General features: G+C 41.0%; 1 protein-coding gene across 4 annotated transcripts in view; it reads left to right on the forward strand.

Moving 5' to 3' along the window:
- znf532 (zinc finger protein 532) overlaps positions 1–15,657 on the forward strand; it is a 146,702-nt gene that overhangs the window by 7,182 nt on the left and 123,863 nt on the right. The gene's annotated exons all lie outside the window — the stretch shown is intronic.

Genomic DNA, 15,657 nt, shown 5'->3' on the forward strand with positions numbered 1-15,657 from the left:
TACCAAGCCGTGATGCATCCAGAATAATCATGCTGGAGGTGGTGCTGCCTATCCTTGCTGATTGTGGTCTGTTGGTCAGGAAGTCAAGGATCCAGTTACAAAGGGAGGTGTTGAGTCCCAGGACTTGGAGTTTGCTTGGAAATTATAGTATTGAAGGTGGAGTTGTAGTCATAGACAATAGTCTAACGTCCAGATGCTCCAGAGATGAGTGTAGGGCCAGGGAGATGGCGTCTGCCATTGATCTGTTTCAGTGGTGGGCGAATTGCAGTGGGTCGAGGTTGTCTGGGAGGCTGGAGTTTATGTGTGCCGTGACCAGCCTCTCGAAGCACTTCATGATGGTGGATGTCAGAACCACCGAGCGGTAGTCATTAAGGCACGTTACTTGTTTTTCTTGGGTACTGGGATGATCGTGGTCTTCTTAAAGCAGGTGGGAACCTCAGATTGAAGCAGGGAGAGGTTAAATATGTCTGCAAATACCCCTGCCAGCTGATCTGCACAGGATCTAAGGACGCTGCCAGGGACACCATCCAGGCCAGATGCTTTCTATGGGTTGACTCTCCAGAAGACTAATCTTGTGTCCTCAACACTGTCAGGGTGGGTGGTGACATACCAATCCCCTTCTATTCAAAACGTGCATAGAATGCGTTAAGCTGATCGGGAAGGGATGCGCTGTTGTCAGTGATGCTGCTCAACTTTGTTTTGTAGCCCCTTCTTATTTCTCAGCTCCACCCAAAAAGTCTCACTGGATGATCCTTCAATAATTTCATCTCTGACTACTGCTGTGACACTCCCCTTAATCAAAGATGCAACTTCCCCCTCCTCTCTTTCCTCAGCTCTATCCCACCTAAAGCACCTGTATCCTGGAACGTTAAACTGCCAATCCTGTCCCTCACTTAGCCATGTTTCTGTAATGGCCATAATGTCCCAGTCCCACGTAGCTTTCTGTGCCCTGAGTTCATCCGCCTTACCTGTCAGACCTCTTGCATTGAAATAAATGCAATTTAGTCCAATAGACTTCCCTTGCTCCGTGCCTTTCCCTTGCCCATCATGCCTATTCAACTTGCTGTCACCCAACAAACATGAAAATCTCTTGTTTATTTCCCCTGCATTATCCAGTAAGCTTTATGTAAAAGAATTTGCAAACTTTTGCTATTTAAAGACAAATTTGTAACTTTTTAACCAAACCAATTTTTTTAATATATCAGCTGATGTCCTGGAGGCTATTCTATCAGATCATAAAATCAAAAGTAGAAGTGAGCCATATGGCTTTTTGATCTTTGCTTTCCCATTCAGTAAGATCATGCTTGATCTGATCTTGACCTTGGTTCTACTTTTCTGCCTAATTGCCTGAAACCCTTGCCTCCTTTATGCATCAAAAATCTGTCTACCTCATTCTTGAATATATTTAGCTTCTGTTGCTCTCTGGACTAGACAATTCATAAGATTTGCATCTCTCTGAGAAAAGAAATTCCTCCTCATCTCTGGTTAAGTTCGTAATACTTTTTCTGAAGCTATGCACTTAGTTCTCGATTCCCCCATAAGAGGAAACATCCTCTGTGCCCTCTTTGCCAAACTCCCTCAAAATCTTATACTTAAATAAAATCACCTTGCTTATTTTTCTAAACTCCAATGTATATAGGCCCAGCTTTTCAAATAAGACAACCCCCTTGTCCTGTAAATCAACTTGATGATCATTCTGAACTGCCTCTGATAAGTATATCCCTCACTAAACAATATACAGTTCTCCAGAACTGGTTTCACCAACCTTCTCCACAGTTGTAGATAACTACCCGACTTTGATATTTCATTCCCCTTGCAATTAAGGCCAATGTTACCTCTTTTTAATTCACTTTAAGGATCTGGGTGTCGCTAGCAAGGACGTATTGCCCAAAATGATTATCTTTGAAGGTGGTGAACTGCCTTCATGAATCACTGCAGTCCTTATGGTGAAGGTACGCTCACAGTGCTGTTAGGTAGAGTTCCATGACTTAAATCCAGTGACAATGAAGGACTGGCAATATATTGCCAAATCGTGGTTGTGTGTGATTTGGACAGTATTCCGTTCACCTGCTGCCCTTTTATTTGGTAGGTGCGGTTGCAGTTTTGGGAAGTGCTGATGGAGTAGTGGGTGAGTAACTGCAGCCACTGTGTGAAGGTAGTGGATGGAATGAATGATTAGGATGGTTGACGGCATGCCAATCATGCAGGTTGTTTTGTCCTGGATTAAGTTGCATTTCTTGAGAGTTGTTGGCACTGCACATCCAGGCAAGTAGTGAGTATTTCTTCATGCTCCTTATTTATAGGTGGTGGAATGTCTCTGCCACTTTATTGTTCATTATTAATTACTTGGTTCCATCCTCTAGGGAACCTTGGCTACTCTTTCTATGGACTGGCAGAGGTGCAGCCTGTCAGTTTTTATTTCTTGCTCATTTTATCTTATTAATTTCTACCCCTTTCATTTTTACTTCCTTGTAGCACTGTATACTGCAGAGAGTCTTTTATCAGCCTACTACACAGGAGACAATGTTGTACCTGTATCTGATTCTTTTTACAATATGAAAGAATTGTGTGGCAGGTATTGTTGCTTAAAGATGTGGTTTGCAGCAGCTCTTAATGTTGTTGGAACCAAATACTGATACTGACTGAGTAGGTAATTCTGCCTCTTGGTAATTACTGGCTTTCTTTCAAACCTGTTTTAGTGCAAAGTGTGATGTGAAGAACTGAATGGCAGGAAATGGTAGGCTGCCTCTCTTTGCTTGGCTCCCTGCCTAACCGGTATATTGAGAGAAGCAACAGCATTCTCTAATTCTAACATTGAAGATAGGAAATGGAAGCAGAACTTTGTGTTTAAACTAAGTGCAGAAACCTTGTTTTACTGGCCAGAACAACATTATTAAAACTTGTGTTTTCAAGCTTTTCTTTCATCTTAGTCCCTGTATCTCCATCTGCATTATGTCAAGACTGGAATTCTTGCTAAGCAAAATTAAAGTTAAGCAAAAACTCTTATCAGTGTGTAAGTAGAAACTAATTTGAATATGTTGGAATGATTTACATATTTATAGTTCAATCTGGTACTTGGTACTACCCACTGTTTGTAGACTGACAAACTATTTGTCCAAGATTCAGACATGAGGAAGGCAGAAGGCAACAGCCATTATCTTAAGTTGAAAAAGGCTGTGGTTATGCATTGACATCTTTGGTCTAAAAATGACTTTCTAACATATCCATTCTGTTATAGAGTCTGCCATATTCTATACGTACAACATTGCCTGCTTCAGTAGATATCTGCCTATCAAGTCCACATTATGGAACACATTGGGTTTAACATTCTTGTCCCTCCACTCCTTCAGCACCAATATACTCCTCTCCAAAGGCTTATTTCCCTTTTATCTGGATCTTCCATGTTTTCTCTCCTTAGCTCTACCATTAGTGTTAGTCCTACTGAGCAGCCTGCTTTCTACTTTCTGGAGTGTTTTTCCCAAGTCTATCAACTGCGATTACATAAAATGGAGCTTCTACCCTAGGTTATCATCTTGTGTCAATATATAGATGTGCATTTTACACTAAATACAAAATATTGTGATTGTTTTGACTGATGAGCAAGATAATGAATCAGTCTAGGACATTTTCACAAGATACTGCTCTCTTTATTTGGATGCAAGTGGCTCTGTTCTTTACCCATGTACAATTAACATATCAATATTTAATTGACATCAAGACGTAACTTCTCTCTTTGTAAGATCACACTGAACATCTAACCTTCATGACAGAGGGGTGGGCAATATGACAAAGAAGCTTGTGCTTGGGATGGAGGGACAAGGAGTATGCTTTTAGTGTGAGGGAGAAGGGGAAGAGAGGAGGAGTATGTGCTTTGAGCAGGTGTTGAGGGGGGAGAGGAATATGTTCTTGGAGTGGAGGGGGTAGAGTGTGTGCTTTGTTTGGAGGTGGGGAGAAGAGCTGGTGTTTAAGGTGGATCGGAGGGGGAAGATGGGAGCTTGTGCTCTGGTGAAGAAAGGAGTGATGAAGGAATAGAGCTTGGGCTGAGATGGGAAAGATATTTATTGGAGTCTTATGCTATCATGCAGGAGTGGTAAGAGTGATTGGACCATTGTGTTGCTCTTCCTTGAGGGGTGAATCAGGCTTAGAGTTTGTATCTTGGGTCAGTAAGATGGGGATGGAGAAGAATCCAGCCCATGATTATATCTGATAATTGGGCAGCAAAGATATAAGTGGCAGGGAGAGCAAGGGATAGAGATCCAGGCCTCTGGTGTGCACCTTGACAGGTCAGAGGATTGGAGCTCAAGGGTTTCAGGCCAGAGCCTTGGGGAGAGGAAGGGGGGAGGGATGGTGGTGTGAATTTGAGATAAGGAGATGGGCTACCAGTTAGTGCATTTTAGGTTAGGTTTCACAGTCCAGTGTACTTTAAGGAGGATCCAAGTTCTTGGTGTCACAGGACTGTCCAAATGTTGTCTCTCCCAATGATGGTTGTTCCAAAGACTACTTTGTCCAACTATCCTCTAGAGCTTAAAAAGGAGTATTCCATGAGAAATGATATCATCCTATGTACCCCTGAAGCAGAAATCATAAGGAGGTTGCAAGGGTGATTTGCAAGAAATTGCCTGATTTAAATCCTGCATGCATCTGGAATCCAATTGCTTGATTAGGGAAACCCAGCATGGCTTTGTGCGGAGCAAGTCATGTCTTACTAACCCAGTTGAGTTTTTTGACAAGGTGACGATAGAGATTGATGAAGGTAGAGCTGTGGATGTCATCTATATGGACTTCATTAAGGCATTAGACAAGGTCCCGCATAATTGGTTAATCAAGAAAGTTCGGATGCATAGGGTCAGTGGAGAATTGGCTATGTGGATCCAGAAATGGCTTGCCCATAGAAAATGGAGGGTGGTGGTTGAAGGGACTTATTCGGGCTGGAGGCCTGTGAGTAGTGGTGTTCAGCAGGGATCTGTACTGGGACCTCTGCTGTTTGTGACGTACATAAATAACCTGGATGAGTATGTTGGTGGGTGGGTTGGTAAGTTTGCAGACGATACCAAGATTGGTGGAGTTGTGAATAGTGCATAAGACTGGCGACAGATACAGCATGATATAGATCAGTTGCAGATGTGGGCAGAGAAATGGCAGATGGAGTTTAACCCAGATAAATGTGAGGTGTTGCACTTCAGTAGAACTAATGTCAAGAAGCAATACACTCTTGAGGGCAAGACTCTTAACAGTGTTGAAGAGCAGAGGGGCGTTGGGGTGCAAGTCTAGGCTTATTGAAAGTGGCTACACAGGTAGATAGGGTGGTTAAGAAGGCTTATGGAATGCTTGCTTTCATTAATCGAGGTATTGAGTATAGGAGTCAAGAATTAGATTGCATCTCTACAGAACTCTGGTTAGGCTGCATTTAGAATATTGCGTGCATTTCTGGTCACCTCACTATAGGAAGGATGTCGAGGCTTTAGAGAGGGTGCAGAGGAGGTTTACTATGATGCTGCCTGGATAAGAGGGCATGTGCTATCAGGAGAGGCTGGGCAAACTTGGGGTCTTTTCTCTGGAGCTGTGGAGGCTGGGGGGTGATCTGTTGGAAGTGTAACAAATTATGAGGGGCATAGATAGGGTGGACATGAAATATCTTGTTCCCATTATTGAGTGATCCAATACCAGAAGGCATGCATTTAAGGTGAGAGGGGGTAGGTTCAGAACAGACGTGAGGGGTACATTTTTTACTGAGAGAGTGGTGGATGCCTGGAATGCGTTGCCTGATAGGGTGGTGGAGGCAAATTCTTTGGGGGCTTTTAAGAGGGGTTTGGATGGGCACATGAATGAGAGGAAAATGGAGGGATATGGGCATTCTGTAGGTAGGAAGGATTAACTATGTTGGCACAACATTGTGGACCGAAGGGCCTGTTCTGTGCTGTACTGTTCTATGTTCTAATAATGGAAATAAAATGACTAATTCTGCTCCTATTTTTTTTGTGTTCTTCCATTACAGAAAAGATGATGGTTTAGAAGTACTTAATTGGTTGTGAAGTGCTTTTGTGTATGCTGGTATTATGAAAGGTTGATATTTGTTTTTTTTCATTTTTTTTGCCCCATTGAAAGTTTTCTCTAAATTTTTCATTTTCTCCACTTACTATTTTCATTCTCTCCTTGCACAGCACCTTGGAGTTTTCCACCATTAAAGATTCTATATGAATAAAAATTGTTGTGGTTCTTGGGTACCAAGGGATGCTGAGTTTTGGTTCAAAAAGTGAACCACTTTGTATTTTCATCAAACTACAGAGACATCTTGACTCTCATTGTTACCAATGACTAAAAATCCAAAAGCTTGAAGAAATTCAGGTGACTGATGGATAAAATTTGTTGTAGTAATCATTCTTGATTCTAATACAGTTCTGTTCATTTAGTAAAAAGATTTAGCTTTCCTCAAGAAAGATAAAGTAATTATTTGAGTAAATTGAAGATTATTGGGGTCATATCCTGTTTAGTTGGCATTTCTCCTGTTCTAATCTGTTCAGCAGGGTGTATTCTCCCATCTGCTATTCTCCCAATGGATTTTCAGCCAGTAATTAAACTCCAGGGGGAATACTAGATTTCCTTTGCTGAAATTATCAATTTTCATGTAGCAAATAGAAAACCAATTATGCAATATGTGTATAAATACCAGCAAGGGAAATCTAATTGCTGTATTTAGAGTTTAATATCTGTCTGTGCAATAGAGTTTCAGGAAAGGCTGGGTACATTACTTCTAGTCAAATGATTATACAGAATGCCCTCCTTCATTTCCATATAAAAACCTATGCTTGCAAATTAATTGTTGGAGGGAGCTTGTATTAGCGAAACTTAGACATTTATATGGGGTCACATTGATTAAGGGGTGATAGTTCTCCCAATATATGTTAATATACGGTTTTCATTTTTTAAAAAAATCCTGGATAACAAACTTAGAACTTATAAGCCATAGCCTCCTTTGCAATGTTTGTCAACTTGCACTTTGTCCTCCATATCCGGTTTATTATGCCAATTTCTTTAATCACTAAAGCTGTGTGACAATGGTAGTGTGCTGTGACTGTAAATAGTTAGTCAAAAAGAAGTAATTCAAAGGAAATAACAAAATAATAGTGTTGCTTTTCCCCACAGGCTGAATCTTGTGATGAGGAAATATTGTTGCATTTAGTATCAAATAATAATAGTCTAAAGATTGTTGAGATAAAATATCACTTTTGAATTGTTACAAAATTGAATGTTTCATTATTATCTCTGCAGGTTGAGTTAGTCGACAATATATTAAACAGGCAATAAAGCAGGCACTTGTGAATTTGGCAAAAGCGAACATCACTGGGATAGTGACTTCACTTCAAAATGAAATTGAATACATACTTGAAAAGGAAAGATTTTACAGGGTCGTGGAGGATGAGCATAGAAGTGGGTCTAATTGAATACCTTATTGAAAGAACCAGCACAGGCCTCCTGGCTTCCGGGATTATGAGATTCAGATGGGAGGCTTGCACTTTCAAAACAATTTTCTTATAGGTTCCAACAGTGGTATTAAATTATAATGCTCAGTAACAGTGTTATTTTCAACCGACTTTAAAAAAAATGGCTATTGACAACCATCACATTGATTATGGCAGAATACTTTCACATTTGTTAACAATCAACAAAAAAGGACAAAGATTAGGCTTTTAGATGGTATCTGGATCTGAATACCAACTGGAAAGCTAAGTCTTCTATGTTTATTATATGGGGTTGATGTGAAATTTTCCAGTGGTTGCTAACTGATGTGTTATCCCTGTGCTTGAGATGTGCAGGAGTGAGTTATTATTTGAGTGAACAAATCCCATTTTACTTATTCTTCTTGGACAAGTGTTAGTTATTACTTGGAGTTTCACACAGAGCAAGGAGTCAACCTTGGAATGATAAATAGTGTAACACATTTCTAAAATGACAAAAAGCTGGGAATGCTGGGCATCTGTGTCAGTATGTTGTGGGCAAATATGGCAAAAATCAAAACAACCACTGGTGGATGCTGCTCTCTATATTGACAATTGTGTGACAGCTATACAATGCCCTGATTAAATCGCACGTGGAGTATTGGGAGTAGTTCTGGTCATCACAGTGCAGCAAGGATGTATTGACCTTAAGCACAGAATGCAGCATAGATTTACCAGGATAATGCTTGTACTCCGAGGGTTAAATGATGATTTTTAAAAACTGAGACTCCATTTCTTGGAATTTAGCAGAGATGATTTGATTGAAGTTTTCAAGATGTTATGTAGAGCGACTGAGATAGAGAGAAGATACTTCCTCTGCTTTGGTCTAAAATTTAAAGCCATTTCGTTCGGAAATGATAAGTTAACTGGCGACTGAAATTTGCCTGGAGCATAGACATGTGGCAGGCAAATCAGTAGGAAGTTAATGGCCATATGAGAGAGGATAGGTTACATGGAAGTGAGTGGGGAATGGGGCTGATACGATTCCTCTGAGAGCCAGGATAAATGTGATGGGCCAAATGTGTGTGTGTAGTGAGGAAACACTTCTCCAGAAACAGAGGGTGCTGTAAATTTGGAACAAATGACAATTTGTGCTTGGTCAGTTGCTAATTTTAAATCTAGTATTGGTAGATTTCTGTTAACAAAATCTTTAGTAGAGTGTGGCGATAAGCCAGGATTGTCAGGTTGGGTCACTGATTACCTGTAACGAAACTGGTTTAAGGGATTGATTGACCCATTCCAATTTGTGTGTATCTTTTTAATTTTCTTGCATTTGAAATTCTAATTTTGTAAATTACAGAATAGCCCTTTAATTATTAAACATTTTTTCTGTAAGTAAAATATCATTTAATTTTTAAACCTTCTATGTAAATATGGTCATAAAAATCTTCATGTTTGCTTGTAATTGCACATTAGACATTAAGTAGATTTGCAAAATTTATTCATTCGGTAGTTCAGTGTTTAAGTATTTTAGGATAATCTATTCTCTTTCCCCTTTCTTCCCTCACTGAACGACATCTGGAAGAATCCTATTTGTGTTGCTCTGACTTGGCTGGATGTGTCTTTCAGCCTAAAGTATCTATCCCTCATTCTCTTGCAACAAAATGCCTGACCCCTCAGGATCTTCCTAAAGCATTTTACTTCATTCACTCTGGGTTGTCACTGGCAAATCTCATCTCTAATGGCCAGCACATTATTTACATTGGTTTATATCCACTGTAATGTGGATGTGTATTTTAGAAATGATAAGTTTTAAAATGTCTGCCAAAGTTATGGTGTAAGAAAATGCATAAGTGTGGTATTGGCATCAATGTTGTCTCATTTTGGGTTATTTTTAAATGCACACTCTTCAGGTGTGCTTACTTTCAAAAGGGTGGAAAAGGTGAAGGAGCAAATGTGCTGTTTTGAAGCAATTCATAGGCTTGTCTCACAATCAACAGTTCAAAATATCCCTGCAACCATTAAGTTTGAAACTGTTCTTCTTGATTTTTTTTATTTGCTTGTCTGCAAATTAAGGGGCAGCCACAGAGCAGATACTTTTTTTTGAAGCAAGCTGTGAGAATTTCCTCTGAAGTAGGAGCTAGAGATAAAACAGACTTGCCTCTGTCTCCTGAAACAAATAATAAAGGCCGTAAACAAAAGAACAGAAATAGAAGTGTTGTAATTGGGCTTTGGATTGTAAAATTCCTGATGTCTCCTCATTCAGAATATCCATGTTGAATGCTATTTCATTTATGAAACAGTAAGATACCATGTGTCCCCCTGGAGGTGCAAAAGACAAATTCATGAGCGAGTTTGTTCCTTCCAACTAGAGGCATATTGCCAATGGCAACAACTCATAAACACGGTTGTCATATTGCTGAAGACCTGGACAATCAGCAGTGTAAGAGGATCCTTTGACAAGACTGTGGAGTTGTACACATGATCATTCAAGTACTTGTGGTTGCATGCTTATTCTTGAATTTGAGTTTCTAAATCTATCCTATTTTGTGAATAAAGAGAATTGGATAAGTATGTGAAGAAAAAAATCTGTGATTATGTGGTGTCACTATTTCACATGTTATGATATTTCCTGGACACCTAGACTGACCAGATGGATTGCAGGATTCTCTTCTGGTCCTAAATATTTATTTTAAGCATAATATTGAAAAATTGTGCTGTTTAACATGAAGGGGTATGAATAATTTCCATATACTTTTTGAACCACAAAGTATGATTATTCTCAGAGTTGTACTGCATGGAAACAGGCCCTTCAGCCCGACTTGTCCAGGCTGACCGAGATGCCTATCTACACTAATCCCACTTTTCTGCATCTGGTCTATATCCCTATATTCCTTTCCCATCTGTGTACCTGTCCAAATGCTTTTTAAACACTGTCATTATAACTGCCTCAACCACCACCTCTGGCAGCTCTTTCCAGATATTTACCACCCTCTGTGTGTAAAAGCTTGCCCCTCAGATCTCCTTGAAATATTTTTCCTCTCACAAACTTGTGTCCTCTAGTTTTAGGCTCCCCTACCTTTAGAAAAAGATTATGACTATCTACCCTATCTATGCCCCTCATGATTTTATAATCCTCCATAAGCCTTCTGCATTCCAGTGAGAATAATCCCAGCCTTTCCAATCTCTCCTTGTAACTAAAGCCCTCCATTCCAGGCAACATCCTAGTGAATCTCTTCTGTACTCTTTGTAGTGCTAGTTGATACTTTCTATAGTGTGGTTACCAGAACTGCACACAATATCTCAAGTGTGGCCTAACCAATATCATGTACAGCTACAATATGATACCCCAGCTTTTATACTCAATACTCCTGCCTTTGAAGGCAAGCAAGCTAAATGCCTTCTTCGCTATCCTATCCACCTGTATCATCATTTTCAGAAGGCTATGAACTGGTACCCCAGGGTACCTCTGTACATCAAGGCTTCTAAGGTCCCTGCTGTTTACTGTCATGTATATGTCCTGCCTGTATTAAATAACCCAAAAATGCATTAGGAAACATTTGTCTGGATTAAATTCCATCTGCCACCACTCTGCCCAACATTCCACCTGAACTATGTCCCTCTGTACCCTTGTGCTATCTACATCTCCACTAATCTTTTGTGTTGTCAACAAGCTTGCTTATTGGACCACAGACATTCTTATTCCAAGTTGCATACAACAACAACCGATCCCTGTGGTACACCACGGGTTACAGACTTCCAGTTATAAAAATGACCCTCCACTGCTACCTTCTGCTTCCTATCACCAAGCCAATTTTGGATCATTATTTTTGATTTTTTAAAAATAATTTGGTTAAGATATAATTATGCCAAAATATGTAACGGTGTAATAGTGGTAATAATATCTGTTGCTGAACATGTTTGAGGCTGGGATTTGAGGGATGTTGGGATCAAGTAGAAACATGAGGTGCAGGTTCAATCTCAATCTCATTGAATGATGGAGCAAGTATGAGGGGCTGCATAGCCGACTCCTGCTTCCACCTTGCTTCTGTGTCTTGTGGTAATGAATGATAGACTACAAGTTGAAGCAATTTGCTTGCACGTGGCTGACGGCAACTCACTTCCTCATGCCTTAATGCGACGGGATTGCCGTGTCAAAACAATAAGTGGTACAATGAACTCTTTACATTGGACATGCCTCATTACTAGACTTTGTATAAACAAAGCATGTGGTTAATTTGTATACTGATTTGCAAACTGAAATAAAATGAATGAAATGAGTGTTGTTGGCATTACCGTGGTGAATAAATAAAGTTTTTCTCTTAAAATATTCAACTGGGATTAGCGTGGATTGGCATCACAGTCAGCATGGACGAGTTGGGCCGAAGGACCCATTTCTGTGCTGTACGACTCTAGAGCTCTATGAGATGCTTCAGCCAGAGATGGGCTTCTGTAAAGAGTGTGTAATTATGTTACCTTCTCTGGTCAATTTGCATACTCCTGGGGAGTCCAGTACAAACTGTGCTCTCTAGCAGCACCTTGCTGGAGACTAAAGTTTGAGAAGGATGAAAACTCAGAGTGTGACTGCAGGCTACTCTTGGGCACTGAAATTGCGGTCCTTTTAGCCTTGGATGCAACCAGGATGATTAAAGTCATCAGTGAGGTTGGGTGGGGTGGAGTGGAGTGGGGTGCTCCAATGATTCCTGTAAATCCTCTCTTCATGGTACCCTAGTGCAGGTACAACACCAGTTATCTGGTTTCTCTTTCCCTGGGGAATGGTCAGCATGTAGGGTATTGGAGGGATAGGCCTTCCAATATAAATGTGATTATGCTCAGGAAGTTTTTGAGTTTTTTTATTTGAGGGCATCTGTCTTTAACTTTGTTGCATTCAATGTTTCCCAGACGCAGGGAATTTGATTGCTTTCTGCAAATCCCAGTTTAATTGCAATGTGTTCTTGCTTTTAAGGCAGGCAAAATTCAGCCAGGTCAGTTTTTGTGCTGGTTGGCCTATTTGGACTTCCTCTGGTCAATTGGTGGAAAGTAAAGCTACCAGCCTCATTCAAATAAACTGCATCAACTTGTATTTATTTAGACTCTATATCTGATAACTGCCAATTTGTTTTATAGAACCATAGAACAATGCAGCACAATACATGCCCTTCGGCACAACAAACCACTCCTAAGACTATCTAACGCCTTCCTCCCACATATCCCTCTATCTTAAATTCCTCCATATGCTTATCTAACAATCTCTTGAACTTGACCAACATATCAGCCTCCACCACCACCTCAGGCAGCGCATTCCATACACCAACCACTCTCTGGGTGAAAAACGTCCCTCTGACGTCTCCCTTGAACTACTCCCTGCACCCCCCCCTCCCATTACGTTAAAGCCATGCCCTCTTGTATTGAGCATTGGTGCCCTGGGAAAGAGGCGCTGGCTGTCCACTCTATCTATTCCTTCTAATATTTTGTATACCTCTATCATGTCTCCCCTCATCCTCCTCGCCAATGAGTTAGACCCTAGCTCCTTTAGTCTCTCTTCATAATCCATACTCTCTAATCCAGGCAGCATCCTGGTAAATCTCTGCACCCTTTCCAACACCTCCACATTCTTCCTATAATGAGGCAACCAGAACTCGACACAGTACTCTAAGTGTGGTCTAACCAGAGTTTTGTAAGGCTGCATCATTACTTCGCGGCTCTTAAACTCGATCCCATGACTTATGAAAGCTAACATCCCTTAAGCTTTCTTAACTACCCTATCCACCTGTGTGGCAACTTTCAGTGATCTGTCGATATGAACCCCCAGATCTCTCTGCTCCTCTACATTGCCCAGAATCCTGCCATTTACCTTGTATATTGCCTTGGAGTTTGTCCTTTCAAAGTGTACCACCTCACACTTCTCTGGATTGAACTCCATCTGCCACTTGTCAGCCCAGCTCTGCATCCTATCAATATCCCTCTGTAAGCCTTGACAGCCCTCCACATTATCCACAACACCACTGATCTTTGTGTTATCTGCAAACTTGCTAACCCAGCCTTCCACCCCCTCATCTAAGTCATTGGGTCAAAAGGCCTGTATCCGTGCTATATTGCTCTATGACTCTATGCCAAATTTCACTAATTCCTTCTGCCTGCACATGGTTGATATCCCTCCATTCTCTGCATATTCATGTGGCTATCTAAAAGCCTCTTGAATGCCTCTTATCTGCTTCCATCACCAGCCGTGGCGGTGCTTTCTATATGTCATGTTTTCTTAAAAAAAAAACTTGCCCCACACATCTCCTTTTGAACTTTCTCCATCTCATGTTAAATGCGTGCCCTCTAGTATTGGATATTTCAACCCTAGGGGAAGAAAATACCGATTATCTGCTCCATCGATGCCTTTCATAATCTTATAAACCTCCATCAGGTCTCCCCTCGGCCTCTGCCATTCCAGAAAATAAGCAATCCTAGTTTGTCCAAACTCTCCTCATAGCACATGCCCTCTAATCCAAGCAGCATCCTGGTAAACCTCTTCTGCACCCTCTCCAAAGTCTCCACATCCTTTATATAATGGGGCAACCAGAACTGAATGCAATACTCCAGATGCAGCCTAACCAGAGTTTTATAAAGCTGCAACATAACTTCCTGATTCTTGAACTCAGTGACTCGGCCACGAAAGACAAGCAAGCTAAATGCCTTCTTTACCACTCTATCAACTTGTATGGTCATTTTCAGGGAGCTATGAACTTGGATGCCTAGTGCAACACCTTACACTTACCCAGATAAATCTCTTAGTCACATGTACTAAGGTACAGTGAAAAACTTGTCTTGCATACTGTTCATGCGGATCAAATTATTACAACAGTGCATTAAGGTAGTACAAGGTAAAACAATAACAGAATGCAGAATAAAGTTTTACACTTACAGATAAAGTGCAGTGCAGGCACACAATAAGGTGCAAGGTCATAATGAGGTAGATTGTGAGGTCAAGAGTCCATCTTATCATACTAGGGAACCATTTGATAGTCTTATAACAGTGGGATAGAAGCTGTCCTTGAGCCTGGTGGCAACAGTCTGCAACTGATCTATATCCTGCTGTATCCTTTGGCAATCTTCTGCACTCTCCATGATGTCACCGATCATTGTGCCATCTGCAAACTTACTAACCTGCCCATCCACATTTTCATTCAAGTCATTTATATATATCTCAAACAGCAGAGGTCCCGGTGCAGATCCCTGCGGAACTCCACTCATCGCGGAACTCCACTCATCACAGACCTCCGACCAGAGTGAGAACCCCCACTACCCTCTTTCTTCCACGGGCAAGCCAATTCTGAATCCAAGCATTCAAGTCACTGTGGATCCCATGCATCTTAATCTTATGGGTTAAACCCTGCAATTTCTCTCTTGCGTGCCCATCAACTCCCATTTGATTCTTTTGCCCCTTAACTTGGCTAAGAGATAATTTACCATAGCCAGTTAACCTACTAGCAGGTCTTTGGGATGTGAGAGGAAGTTAGAATATCTAACAGAAACTCTGGTCAGTTGGAGAACATGCAGAATGCATACATGCAGCACCTGAAGTTTGAATGGAAGCTGGGCCCCTGGAACCGTGAAGTAACGATGGTAAATGGTCAGCTACTCAGGACTGAGATAAGAAGTAATTTCTTCACTCAGAGGATAGCAAATCTTTGGAATTCTCTTCCCAAGAAGGCTGTGGAGACTCAACCATTGAGTATCTTCAAGACTGAGGTTGATAAATTTTTGGATTATAAGTGAATTAGACTTTAAGATATAGGAGCAGAATTAGGCCATTCAGCCCAATGAGTCTGCTCCACCATTCTTTTTTTTTCAATCCCATTCTCCTTCCTTCTCCCTGTAACCCTTAACCCGCTTACCAATCAAGAGCCTATCAATCTCTGCCTTAAATAGACCCAATGACTTGGCCTCCACAGCCCTCTGTGGCAATGAATTCCACAAATTCACCATCATCTGGCTGAAGAAATTCCTCATCATCTCAGTTTTAAAGGGATGTCCCTTTATTCTGAGGCTGTGGACTTGGATCCTAGACTCTCCTACAAATGGAAATGTCCTCTCCATGTCCACTCTATCCAGGTTTTACAGTATTTGGTAGGTTTCAATAAGAAGCCCCCTCATCCTTCTGAACTCCATTGAGTACAAGCCCAGAGCCACCAAACACTCCTCATAGATTAAGCCTTTCATTCCTGGGATC

The sequence above is a fragment of the Pristis pectinata genome, chromosome 2 (genome assembly GCF_009764475.1).
Source record: "Pristis pectinata isolate sPriPec2 chromosome 2, sPriPec2.1.pri, whole genome shotgun sequence".
NCBI lineage: Eukaryota > Metazoa > Chordata > Chondrichthyes > Rhinopristiformes > Pristidae > Pristis > Pristis pectinata.